The sequence below is a fragment of the Leptonychotes weddellii genome, chromosome 8 (genome assembly GCF_054177405.1).
Source record: "Leptonychotes weddellii isolate Sample4059 chromosome 8, ASM5417740v2, whole genome shotgun sequence".
Lineage (NCBI taxonomy): Eukaryota > Metazoa > Chordata > Mammalia > Carnivora > Phocidae > Leptonychotes > Leptonychotes weddellii.
The window spans coordinates 110,259,613-110,272,443 of NC_138376.1; the positions used below are offsets into that span (position 1 = coordinate 110,259,613).

At 41.6% G+C, this 12,831-nt stretch overlaps 1 protein-coding gene across 2 annotated transcripts in view; it reads left to right on the forward strand.

Annotated features, from left to right (window-relative positions):
- The first annotated feature begins 72 nt into the window (after positions 1 to 72).
- AIG1 (androgen induced 1) overlaps positions 73 to 12,831 on the forward strand; it is a 373,835-nt gene continuing 361,076 nt past the window's right edge. Inside the window, exons 1-2 of one of the 2 annotated variants that reach the window (XM_081827458.1) lie at positions 73 to 180; positions 1,826 to 1,953. The gene's annotated coding sequence lies outside the window, so the exon portion shown is untranslated. Of the gene's footprint in view, positions 181 to 466; positions 590 to 1,825; positions 1,954 to 12,831 lie in introns of those variants that run through there. The other variant, XM_081827459.1, reaches the window with a different exon arrangement.

The following is a 12,831-nucleotide window of genomic DNA, read 5'->3' on the forward strand; positions in this document are numbered from 1 at the left end:
TCGCGGGGGTATTCAAACTGGCTTGGGCAACGGCGCGGGGAACAGCTGCCGGTTTCTTGGTGGGCCGCGCCGGGACCCGGGGCTAGCGGCTGCCTACAGCCGGCACGCTTCCCTCGCCTCGGAAGAGACGCGAGTGAAATCGCAGCCCGCGCGGGGAGAGCGGGGACCGGGGAATCCCAGGCGAGTGGGGACCGGGGCTCTGGGCTTCCTCCCCGACCCGGCGACACCCGGAGGACACCGGGGCTCCCTTTAGCCGTTACCCTGCGTGTGTGGACTCGTGTGCACCCTCGGGGGAGGTTCCCCGGAGGCCGCGGCGAGTGGCTTCAGGGCCGGGCGGGCGCCCGGAGCGCTTCCTGCGGGTGGTCCCCCCGCCCGGCGGGGACCGCGCACCGCCCCTCCCGGGCGCCCTAGCAGGAGCGCAGAGCCTAGCGGACCCCAGTGCCGCGGGCACCCCGGGCCCGGGCGGCCTCCCCACCCTCCAACCACCTCCCGGCCGCGCCGCCGCCCTGCCCCGGGCGGAGTAAACAAGAGACGCGCAAGATTTGACCTGGCGCGACCCGGATTTCTGGCCGGGGTTCCCCCTGAGCAGGTGACTCCGTGGGAGGGGTGGAAATTAGTCTCTGGAATTCCGGGCCAAAGACATTCACTGTGGTTCTGCTTTTAAGACAGGTATTTCACCGACAACTGCGGAATGTTTTGCGTCTCAAGTTTCAGATTTCGCGGAAAGGGACCAAATGTCAGGACGTATCAAATATTCTCTTCCCTTTTCATTAGAAACGAATACATTAAATGGGAGGACAGCCCCCTTAATGACTTCGACAGTTGCACTGCTGGTTTCGGTTTTGGTTTGTTTTGTTTTTCCTTTCGACCTATAATCAGTGTATTTCTGAGGTCCCAGTGCAATGGCGACGTTGCCGTGAAGGACGACTCTGCAAAATAAAGCGGCGATACCTTTTTTATCGATATTTTCTTCAAAGGAGAAATATCTGAATGATTTGGAATAAATTTCACTGTGTCCTTTTAGGTTGATCTCATTTAAATTCAGGGCCTACTTCCACTAAAGCGGCTTCTCCTTTCATGGTATAAGTTCTTGGATTTTCAGCCTTTCTTCACTTAACTTGAAGCACTTAATAAAAACTCTCCCATCATCGTTCTCTCTTAAATGTATGCCATTGCTTTTTTAAACATCCATTTGAAACGCAGGACATGATTTTTGAAATGTTTTTTCACTTCCAAACCCACCTGCTACATGCGCCCAGAGCCCATTTTATTTAATTGCTTCATAGAGAAGATTAAGCAGTTTCTTTAAGAATCCAATTTCCCGTCAGCACACACAATAGCAGCTACCCAAACTCCCAGAAACTGAGCAAGGATAGCAAGCAGCGTTTTGCTTCACTAGAATGAATGTTAGTTGAAATCTTAAATGCCTCTTTAAAAGATGAGATTTGATTAAGTGCCATAATGTGAATATTAAGGCATTCAGCTAATTGGGCAGTTAAAATAATTTTTTTTAAAAAAAGCAAATATACATCAGTTTTGATGACCTGATCCCACCACCAAAGAGGATCCCTAAAGGCACTGTTTAGTCAAACTTGGATTCTTACTACCTTGTTCCAAAATCATCAAACTTCTAAAGACGGTAGCCTGAATTGAGTTGAAACAGAATGTGGGAATATGTGTAAACTAGTTACCATCCCTTCTGCTTGGGAAAAATCACTGTGTTGAAGTAAATGCATCCCTGTCTCCAGCTGCTAATGCAGCAACATGTCTGTCCAGTTGCTTATAAGCAAGTGCAATATAGTAACAGAAAAACTCCTCTTCCCAGAAAACCTCCAGAGACAAAACCAGCAATGGTAAACTGTGCACTCAGCCCTAGGAGGCTCTAAGGAAAGTGAGGCTCTGTGGGGCTTAGCTGACTCAGCTTGGGCACCCATATGGAGCATCAGCAGTGAAGTAAGAACTTTCTTTTCATTACTTTTCTTACTGCTTCTCCATTTCAAAGGAAAAGAAAATCTGGTGATCTGGATTAAGAGGTATTAAGAAAATAAAATAATTAATGTCCACATGGCAGTATCACATTTTTTCAGAGTCAAAAATCACCTTGGACTTAAAGCGCTTTCATTCAAAAAATCTTTCTTTCTTGCCTACCGTGTGCTGAAGATACTTAGGATGCATCTGTGAACAAATCAAAGATCCCCATTTTCCTGAAGCTTGCAGTCTAGCCCAGGGGAGGGGAGACGGAGGAGGAAGAGGATAGAAAACAAACAAAAATAAAGGGTCTAGAACTATGGAATGTAAAAAGAGTTATGGGGAAAATATAAAATAGGGTAAGGGATATGGGTGGGGTGAGGGGTGTTGTGTTGCTGTATTCAATAGGGAGATCAGAATAGACAAGTCACTTCTCAAAAGTGACATTTCTGACAATAATTAAAGAGAACACTTTAGCAGTAGATCTAGCTGGAGTAAAGAGCTTTTCACATAGAAGGAACAGCTAAGATAAAGCTCTAAGACCAGAGCAAGTCTGGCATGTTTGTAGACCTCAAGGGAAACAGTGTGACTGGACCAGAAGGTGACAGCCAATGGACAGAACAGCCTCGTAAGCCACTCGGGACTTGTCTCACTCAGGAAAAAGCTTGATAAGGGGGCAGGTTTACGGCCTTTGCCACCCAGTCCCATCAAATTTGAATCTTTGTGGGCCTAGTAATCTGCATTTTTATCAGATAATGCCGTTTATGCTTAGGCATTCTAAAACTCAAGACCTACTGCTGCAGAGCGTGGAGACTGATACACCCAGGTAGGAGACCTGAGTACCGGGAGACATTGTATATAAAGCTTCAAAACCAGGCATGTCCGTGTTCCTAATCAGTTGTAAGTTTAAATCCTCAACTCAAACTAGTTTAAGAGTGAAAGGGATGACAAATCAAAAGAGACTCTTAATCTCAGGAAATAAACTGAGGGTTGCTGGAGGGGTGGGGGGTGGGAAGGATGGGGTGGCTGGGTGATGGACATTCGGGAGGGTATGTGTTGTGGGGAGCACTGTGTATTGTGTAAGACTGATGAATCACAGACTTGGTAACCCTGAAACAAACAATACATTATATGTTAATAAAAAATAAAAGAAGAGTGAAAGGGACTTCACTGACTCATACAACTAGAAGTAAAGAACAAAATTGTAACTCAGCCTGTTCCTGGGGCTCAAATGATCTTACCCTGGTCCATTCTCCCTCTCTCAGCTTTTCCTATCCCTCTGCTTCACTTTGCTCTTCAGATAAACATTCTGCAGGGTGGTGGCAGCAGTCCCAGATTATCATTTTTCCAATTTAGCAACCCCAATGGAAAATGACCTTCTTCCCAGATAGTGCAAGGCAGCCTTGGTCAGGTCCTTGCCCTTGGTCCAATCACTGGGCGTGGGTGGTTGAGTGATCTGATTGGTCATACCTAGGCCTGGAGTTGGGGGTGGTCCTCATGGAAAGAGCAGTTCCCAAAAGAAAGAAGAGTCACTGTGGGGAGGGTGTGTCCACTATATCCCTTAAGTTTCTGGCCTTGGTTTCTCTATTTTTAGTTAGGGAATTGGTCATGATGGCATGCCTAACTCTTTATGGCTGTAACTTCTGTATAAGTCACTGCAATAAATCCCTCCACAAAACTGTGTAAAATGAATTAACTAGCATGCCATTCCCTCAGATAAATTTATAGTACTATAAATAAGACTCTAAAGGGGTTACCTGCTATAGAGTTCTGATAAGTAAATGGAATATAGCCTTGGGTCTTAGTAAAGAATGATGATTTAGAACTGCCTTTCTGATGGCTCTCCTACTTTCTACTCACCTGCTTTATTTAGTATATGGAGAGGAATTGAGCAGTTTCATGATTTGTGTGGTGTGAAGAAAACTTAGGACTCCAAAAATTAGTTGAAGAAAAGAATTTTGAGGGAAAAATATGCCTGTCTGTTGAATTGTTAATAGGATACAAGCCAAACCCTCTAATGTAGACCAGTCTATCCCATTATAACTTCCTTTGGTTGGGGAGTGGAGGGCAGGGGTGGTAATTAAGGACCAGTCAGCTGGAGCTGTACTTACTGAGACCAAAGGTGACATCTGTTACGATTGAAGAATAAAGTGTTCATCCTCCTGGCTTTCATAGGATGGGCAGAACTCATAGACTTCCAGCCAGCTGGTAACCAACTTGTCACCCCATACTCCAGAGTTTCTCTAGGTGTATTTCCAAGACCAAAGACAACCGGTAGCATCATCTCTTTTTTTAAAGATTTGATTTCTTTATTTATTTGTCAGAGAGAAAGAAAAAGAGAGACAGAGATAGAACACAAACAGGGGAAGTGGCAGGCAGAGGTAGAGGGAGAAGCAGGCTCCCCTCTGAGCAAGGAGCCCAAGTCAGGACTAGACCCCAGAGCCCTGGGATCATGACCCTAGCCAAAGGCAGGTGCTTAACTGACTGAGCCACCCAAGCATCCCTAACATCTCTTGAAATGCTTTTGTAAAAGTCTGGGCTGCCCCCTAAATTTGTAAAATTAGAATCCTCACAGTTAGGGCCTGGGAAACTCCATGGTTCCTAAAGAGCATCCCCCCACCTGTTACTCATATTCTCATTAAACCTTGAGAACCATTACTTTACACTTTGCCCCTAAGATTGAAATGGAGCTAGCTGACTGCCTGAGAACCCCCTTCTCTGCACTTTATCACATTCCTCATGTTTCATGTGACCCCTTATGACAAGTTAGCCCTTTTTATTCTTCAAAGATATTCTTGTGGCTTTTATTTTAACCAGATTTCATCTCTGTAAACATATGTTCGGAAAGAAAAGGCCCCAGTGAATGAACCAAGGCTAGGGATAATAAAAATGGAGAGAGGACAAAGGTTTGTGGGGCACAGAATTAGGAATGCACAGTGGGGAGAAGGGTGGGAGAGAGGTAAGTTGGTGGGGAAGAAGAGAATGCAAACGAACTTTGATAATTTTCTGGTTTAGTTTAGGATTAGCCATGCCCACAGTTTATGGAAGGGTTCTGCACATTTCAGTAGTCTAAATTGCTAGTAGACTAGCTTCTTACATTCTAGAGAGCACTCAAGGGCTGCCCACATAAGATCTTTATCCTAAGGAAGATAGAAAAACCAGAAGACTGGAGAACAAAAAATCAAATTAGGAAATAGTCAGTAGTAGGAATAAGACTGTCCAGGATAAGTAAAGCCTGAAGGGCCTGCCCCCTTAGATAATAGGGGAACGTAGGCTTATGGTGTGTCATTAACAATTTCGGAGCATCTCTTCTATCACCTCCCCCCACTCCAAAACAGGTTATAATTGAAATTCCTCACTGAACAGTCACTGCGTGGGGTTAAGGCTTTGCATTGATGAAAATCTTCCAGTACAAGCCAAATATAAGTAGTGAACTCTTAATATCCTAAGCCCTTAATAAGTCATTAACTTCTTATGAAAGATTAATTTATTAGATTGCTTTTCTGGAGTAACAGCTAGCTTAGGACTCTAACTGATTTATCTTGACAAAGCATAGGATGGGGATGATATGGGGAGGTGTGGAGGAGGGTGAGACAGAGAGGCCTAAAGTTTGGGCAGGGTTGCTGTGGGGGAACAATAGAGGTCTAGGAAGAGGACACAGATGGAAGGGGAAAGGGTGTGGAAATATGAAGTGAGAGGCAAAATGGAAGATAGGTCTTTGGTACCCACTGAGAAAGCCTCTGACGGGGCCTGTGGAGAGGGAGCCATGATGACGTAGGCTTCTTAGGCCAGAGCAGAGTGGGTGGCCCAGAGCACAAGTCCCGGCTCTGACCTTAAGCCAGCAGGAGATTTGCCTCCCCTCTCTGGGCCTCCACTTCCTCATCCCCCCGGGGCGGGGGCGGGGGTGGTTTACAGTCATAGATTCTAAAGTTTGAATTGCTGACAACCAAGGGTGAGAAAAAAAGGAGTACTAGGAAGAGAGGAGAGCAGAAAGGGGAAGAACAGGGGAGAGAGCTTATCAAGCACCTTCCTATTCCTACCAAGTTCTTGTGGTGGCTGAGGGCATAGAGATTTCAGCTTAAACCTATGACACATAAATTTGATATACTATATGCTCAGAAATGAGAAGAGTTATTTCTCATTATCAAGCCTTAAAACATTTTGGGGGAACAAATGCATTTTTCTTGAATTTAGCCAATGAAGTTTTTTATTGGTAACTCAATCCTTAAACTTTTAGGATTCCTGAGACTAGAGACTTGATCCACTCTCACTCTGTTGGTCAGATCTCTGATAGATTTGACCCTTTTTTATATAGCTTTGAACCATGAGTTAAGAGGAGAAAAACACACACACACACAAAGTCAAATAATTGTCACAAGCTTGTGCAATGATTCAGGCCCTTAGCTAGAAATTTTATGTAAAATAAGGTAGTAAGTTAAAAGGGTTACATTGAAGAGAAGATATGTTAGTAGAGGATGTTATCCCAGACCCAGTGGAGAATGTTCTCAGCAAGGAAGGAGATACCGAAAGTACACAGATAAGCAGGGAGTGGGGTAGGTTCAGGTTGTTGTTGCTGGGATAACAACATAGTAACTGCTGAAAGGGTCCCATGCAACCATCAACACACTTGATGAGCCCAAAGCATGGAGAGAGGAGTGTGTCACAGCAATACCTTTCCTAAGTGAGAAGGAAGAAATTCATGCTTGCTTAGGAAGATTTCTACAATAGAAAATTAAAATCATTTTTAAAATATTTTTTACTCCAGAGGCTTAAGATTCAATTACTGGAAAAGTCCACTTATATAAACAAGACCATTCTCATTGATTTTCATAGAGTATAACAGTATTAGAGAATTAATTATTTCTTTTATATCTTTTTTTAAAAGATTTTCATAAAGGAACCACTTATTCAGTATGTCATTTCCCATTGACATTCTTCATATATGGAACATTGCATATTCTCGCATACAAAACCTTCTCTCTAGCCAACTGATATACCCGTGTCCCCTAGGACCGTCTAATTTCATCCATCATTGTTTTATAACCACTTCTGATCTGCATCGTGGAATCCTCAACTAGCAGAGGCTGTACCAGCTATGAATTACGGTGAATAAGTACTCTGAGTTTTAAAGTTAGTATTTTATTCCTGCCTTCTTATCTTTTCCTGGGCTGTGTGTATAAACCATGGCATAGCCACTGAAAAAATGTGACACTCGCTTAGCTAAATAAAGTCATATACAAGGACATAGGTAGGATCATAGTTAAAACAGATCCACGTTAAAAGAACAACCTATGGTTTTAGAAAGGCATCCTGTTGTGTGGTTGATCTTAGATCTGTCCTTCAAGGCGACAGTTGTTTTCCAGCAATCAAAGGTTTTGTGCTGAACATCTAGAGATGTCTGACCCAGGCAGCAGTGTTACGAAGCTTACCAAATGCCATGCACGTAGTCTAGTCCTTGATGGATTAACACAGCAGTTCATATTTTTTTTAAATTTAGGTACACAAAATAAACAAATCACAAATGTACAACCAGATTAATTTTTTTATATGTATGTGCATGTGTTTTGTAATCATTATTCTGATCAAGATGGAGAATATTTTTAACCTTCCAGAATGCTCCCTTGTGCCTCTTCCCAGCTAATGTACCCCTGAGGTAATCAATATTATAACTTCTACCCTGAAGTAAAGACATCTATTATCTATCTATCTATCTATCTATCTATCTATCTATCTATCTATCCATCTATCTATCATCTGTGTCTTTGTTCCAAAAATAACGTATCAAGTGCCTATGTGCTGGGCACCCTTTGGTCACTAGAGATACAGGGGTAAACAAAGCAGATGAGGCCTGTGGATTCTGTAGTGTTCACATTCTGCTTGAGGAACAAATAGTAATAAAATTAACAAATATGACCACTTCAAATCATGAAAAATAACATGAAGAATAAAACAAGATAGTTAGTAGACAGTAAATATGTAAGGTGGAATAATACTAGTTGGCGGGGGGCGGTATCTGCAGAGTTGACATTTGGGCTGTGACCTGACTGAGGAAGAGCAGAGAAAGGGTGCCTCAGAAAGAGGGAACTGAAAGTATAAAATCCCTAAGCCAAGAAGCAGTTCATGCCATGAGGAACTGAAAGGCCAGTGTGGCTAGACAAGAGAGGTGAAGAGCTGGGGGGAGAAAGTAGTAAGAGATGATGTAATAGAAGCAACCAGAAGCCAGAAGAAGATTCTTTTATCAAGTAGGTGATTTGTAAAAAGGGAACAGACATTGGAAATTTATATATATATATATCTGAATGATATATTCTTTTAATTAATTTTTAAAACTTTTCCCCAAAAGAACTTTCAATAAATAAGTAGTAGCTGCTGGATATGGCTTGCAACTGGGTGGCAGGTCAGCAAGGAAAGAATTCCAAAGCAGAAGGCTTTCTGAAAGCATAATTACACATATTGAACATAACAAAAGGAAAATAGTTTTTAAGGTAGCAAATCCTACAGAGAATTTGGATAATGTGGGTGCTATTCTTCACATTTTTCTATGGCTAATTAGAGAGAACTGGGAAACACACAATGCTGCCCACCACCCTGCCAACCCATTATGGACACTTCTAATTTCAGATAAATGAAGCCCTTGGTTACCACCCCCAGCTTGTCTTAGAACATGCATTGTATTACGAGAGTAGATGAGTAAAAATGATAGCCTTCTGAATATCTATAAAGGGTACCTTTCTCTTATTAGCAAATACTTAACAAGTTCAAATCACATCTCCATGTTAATGAAGCAACTCTCAAATTTACTTTGCTCTTGAAAATCTAATTTTTCAGTCTTTCCCCTTTATACAGAAAATGTGATCTTTGGCTGGGCAGCTGAAAGCATCAACAGTTTCACGTGTATGTAACTAGAAAAAATTAATGGTTATGTAAAATCTCAAGCATATATGTGTATATATATATATCTTCTGTTTAGTACATAGAGTGCGTGTATTTCTCATTTTAAAAAGCATGCATAATAATATTTATTGACCCAAACATATAAACTTAAATATATGGTAAAAACAAATCACCGGTTGTCACCTTTAAAACTCTCTTTATTAACTAAAACCATGATGCGATTTTTAAAAAACAAACAAACCTGATGGGAAGTATTAATGTCATGGCCAGGGCGAAATTTGAGGAAGAAAAACCTCAAGAGAATTGCATTTGAGTGTAAGTCCTCAATAAGAGATTTCAAACCTCAGTAGGTTTATTGCATTTGTATAATCACAATGACAGTGTTTGCAAAAGGCCCCCAAGAAACCTAAATGAAAGCGGAAATGAAGAAAATAATGCATAATTTTAAATATCAGGAGATCTGAAAGCATAAAGATATATTGTTACGGTTTCCATTATCATTGATACTTAATTTTATGTAGAACAAACTGAGAGACTCATACTGGTTTTGGTGCTTCAGAACTTAGAAAAGGGGCAGCCACTCATTTTGGCTTCTTTCTTAATCATTGCAAGATTCCATGCACTGTTTCCTCCCTTGTGAGACCTACCAAAGCCAGAGATTAGAATGCAGCTATTTATAGCCTAGGTAGGAGGCCACAGAGCATAGGGGAAGGCACACAGAGAGGAGAGGTGGTCGTATGGGAGAGGCAGTCTGTTGACTTTAGTAAGACCTCTAGGGATAAGCTGGGGTCCAAAGCCCAACAGGCTCATTGACCTGAGGGTGACTGCCCGAGTACCTTAACATCTCTGAGAGCCTATTTTTCTGCGAAATTGAGACGATAGTATTTGTTTCATAGTGTTACTGTAAGGGTTACATGGCATACAGTAAACACTTAATATATGCCAGTTGTTTAAATATTTGTCGTTCAGGGGCGCCTGGGTGGCTCAGTCATTAAGCCTCTGCCTTCGGCTCAGGTCATGATCCCAGGGTCCTGGGATGGAGCCCCGCATCGGGCTCCCTGCTCAGTGGAGAGCCTGCTTCTCCCTCTCCCACTCCCCCTGCTTGTGTTCCCTCTCTCACTGTGTGTCTCTCTCTGTCAAATAAATAAATAAAATCTTTAAATATATATATATATCTGTGCTTCAGCCACTCACTTTTTATGGTCTCAGAGCAAGAGATTAACCTCTGGGCCTACATGTCCTTATTTTAAACTGAGAGTTGAAAGAACTGAGCCCTAAGTTTCCTTCCAGCTTTGATATTCTGTGATTCTTACTGAGAGACCTGTTTCCTCATCTCTATAATGGGCATAATAAGAGCACTCACCTCCTAGAATTTTTGAGAGGATAAAATGGATTAAGACAAGTAGAAATTCTTAGAGCAGTGCCTGGCACAGAGGCAGTACTTAATACATCTTAGCCATGATGATGATGATGATGATGCTGACGATGAAGAAAGATGTCGGTGTCTCCAGTGGTAAATTGTGTGATAACTGTAAAACATTCAGTATCAGATTGATTATATTATCTCTTCTTTCTTAGTCAGTGCCAGAATTACCAAGATTTTATCTTCTAAACTTTCTTTAAGACTAAACTCATTCACTTCTCACTAAGAAATACATAGACACTTCCCAGTGTAGAGTCTGCTAACATCTTTGTTTTCACTTTTGATATTAATGTTTGAAAAATTAACTGACTCATTTATGGCCGCCCTCTCTTTTTGAGAGCCTGGAGATGAGCACTTTTTGTGAGCAATTTCATTCTGAAAAAAGTATAGCACCCAAGTCCCACACATGTTGCCGAAGCTCACTAAATTTACCTGGAGTGTTTTCTGCTTTGAATTATTTTAAATAAGACATAATTTCATCAAGTAACTCAAACATGCTCACATTTAATTGGTACATGCAGAAAAATTTTGATTTATCCAGAACTGTAATTTACATAGGTCATTTCCTACATTTTTGTGAAATGCTGCACACAAATAAGCCAGTCAAGCTAAATGAACCAGTGAGTGCGTTATAAATAGCCACCAGAATTACACTTCAGATGTTAACTGGTTTGTCCTGATTTAATAATGAATTACATCATTTGACAAATGAGATAAGACCTTCACCTTTAGCTTTCTGATCCAAACTTCTAATAGTTGAAATGTATTATTACCATCTGGTGTCTGGCCTTTGAAATGCTCCGGTGATGTCTGCCTCATTTCAAGTGGTCGGGGCTTGTCTGCCAAAAAAGCACTCTCCTAAGCATCTTGATTGGCAGGCCCAGCGAGAAGGCTGAGAACCCAGAGAACCGTGGAGATACAGCTCAAGCTCTGTAGAAGTTTCCTCTAGTTCAAGGCAGACTCATTTCCTTGGTTTGTGCCGCAAAGCACTTATCACTCAAAGTCGTTCTTATTTTGGATCTCAATCCTAAAGGATGCAGTTCCTACCCTTCTAAAGCATGTTTGAATCTCCTTTAAGCTGTTTGGCCCCCTTTACAAAATGTTAATAATTTTGGCACATTTCACCTTCAGGTAAAATAACTTGAGAATGAAGCTGAGAGTGCTATGTAGCCTAGAGTTTTAACTCAGCGAAACTACATGAATCTGGCAGTTCTTTAGTGTTCTTCATATTGTTGTAGGTTCTGGGGAAAGGCAAGATGAGTCCTATGACTTTTGAGAAATTTATGGCAAGGTAGGAAGGACAGAATTAACACACACAGAACCATAGCCAATAAGCTAGATGAAGGTGAAAGTCAGTGCTAAACCAGAGTGGTACAGATTATAAGTGCCATCAGTTTTCTTGGTACATATAAAAGAAAATTTTATTTTTTTTAAAGATTTTATATATTTATTTGAGAGAGAGAGAGAGCATGAGCGGGAAGAGGGGCAAAGGGAGAGGGTCAGAGAGACAGAGAGAAGCAGGGAACCCCATGTGGGGCTTAACCAACTGAGCCACTCAGGCACCCCAAAGAAAATTTTAGATAGTGAGATTTAGGGAAACAATTAGAAGTGAAATGCAAATAACAAGACTGAGAGTGATTTAGAGTAAAAAAATATCGGTGTCTTGGTAGATTGGAATGCTTTAGAAAAGCAAAGCCTGGGCAAAATGGGAGTTTCCAATAATAATGGCTGCACCATTATTAGATGTATCCAAGAGATAGTTAATATTAAGTCCCTGTTTGTCTGTGGGGTGGCTGAGAGTGAGAGAAGTTAAATAATCTACCTACAATCACCCAGTCAACAAGTGGGAGAGGGGAGATTCAAGTCCAGGTGTAAGGACTCTGAATCTATGCCCCAGACTCCTCACCACGGCACTTGGTAACGGTTTCCCACTTTGATTGACTACTGAGGTGATCACACATTTGCGAGTAAAAGGAAAAGCTATAAATATGTCTGCCTGGGCAATGGGCATGAACCAAAACAGTCCAGGGCCGACTGGGATGTATGGTCACCCTCTCTCTACATCTCTCCATTCCCAGCCATCTACCAGATACTCAGTGCTTCCAGCCAGTTGCTAATTTTTTTGGAGCAAATTGATTAAAGTCTTATTATCAGAAGTTCTTCCATTTTAAAGAAGCCTGCAAAGAAACAGGTCCAATTAAATGAATCACTAACAGCAGAATTTCAAGCAATCAGGTACCTGGTAATGGGGACTATTTCAAAGCAACACTATTTTCCTGGCATCCATCAAATCACACCTCTCATAGGAGACTTAGCCAGCTGGGTATTTAAGCATTAGTGGTTGGCTACATAGGTGTATTGATGGATTCACAGGCAAACGCTGAATTAATGAGGCAGAAATAAAATGTGTTCTGCCCAAGATGTTCAGCACTACCCTAGACCTCTCTTAGATTTCATATTCAATTCAGAACTCATCAACTTAGGGAAAAATATAGAAATTTGGAGAGCATTCAGAAGAGACAACAGACTAAAACAAAATTATAAAT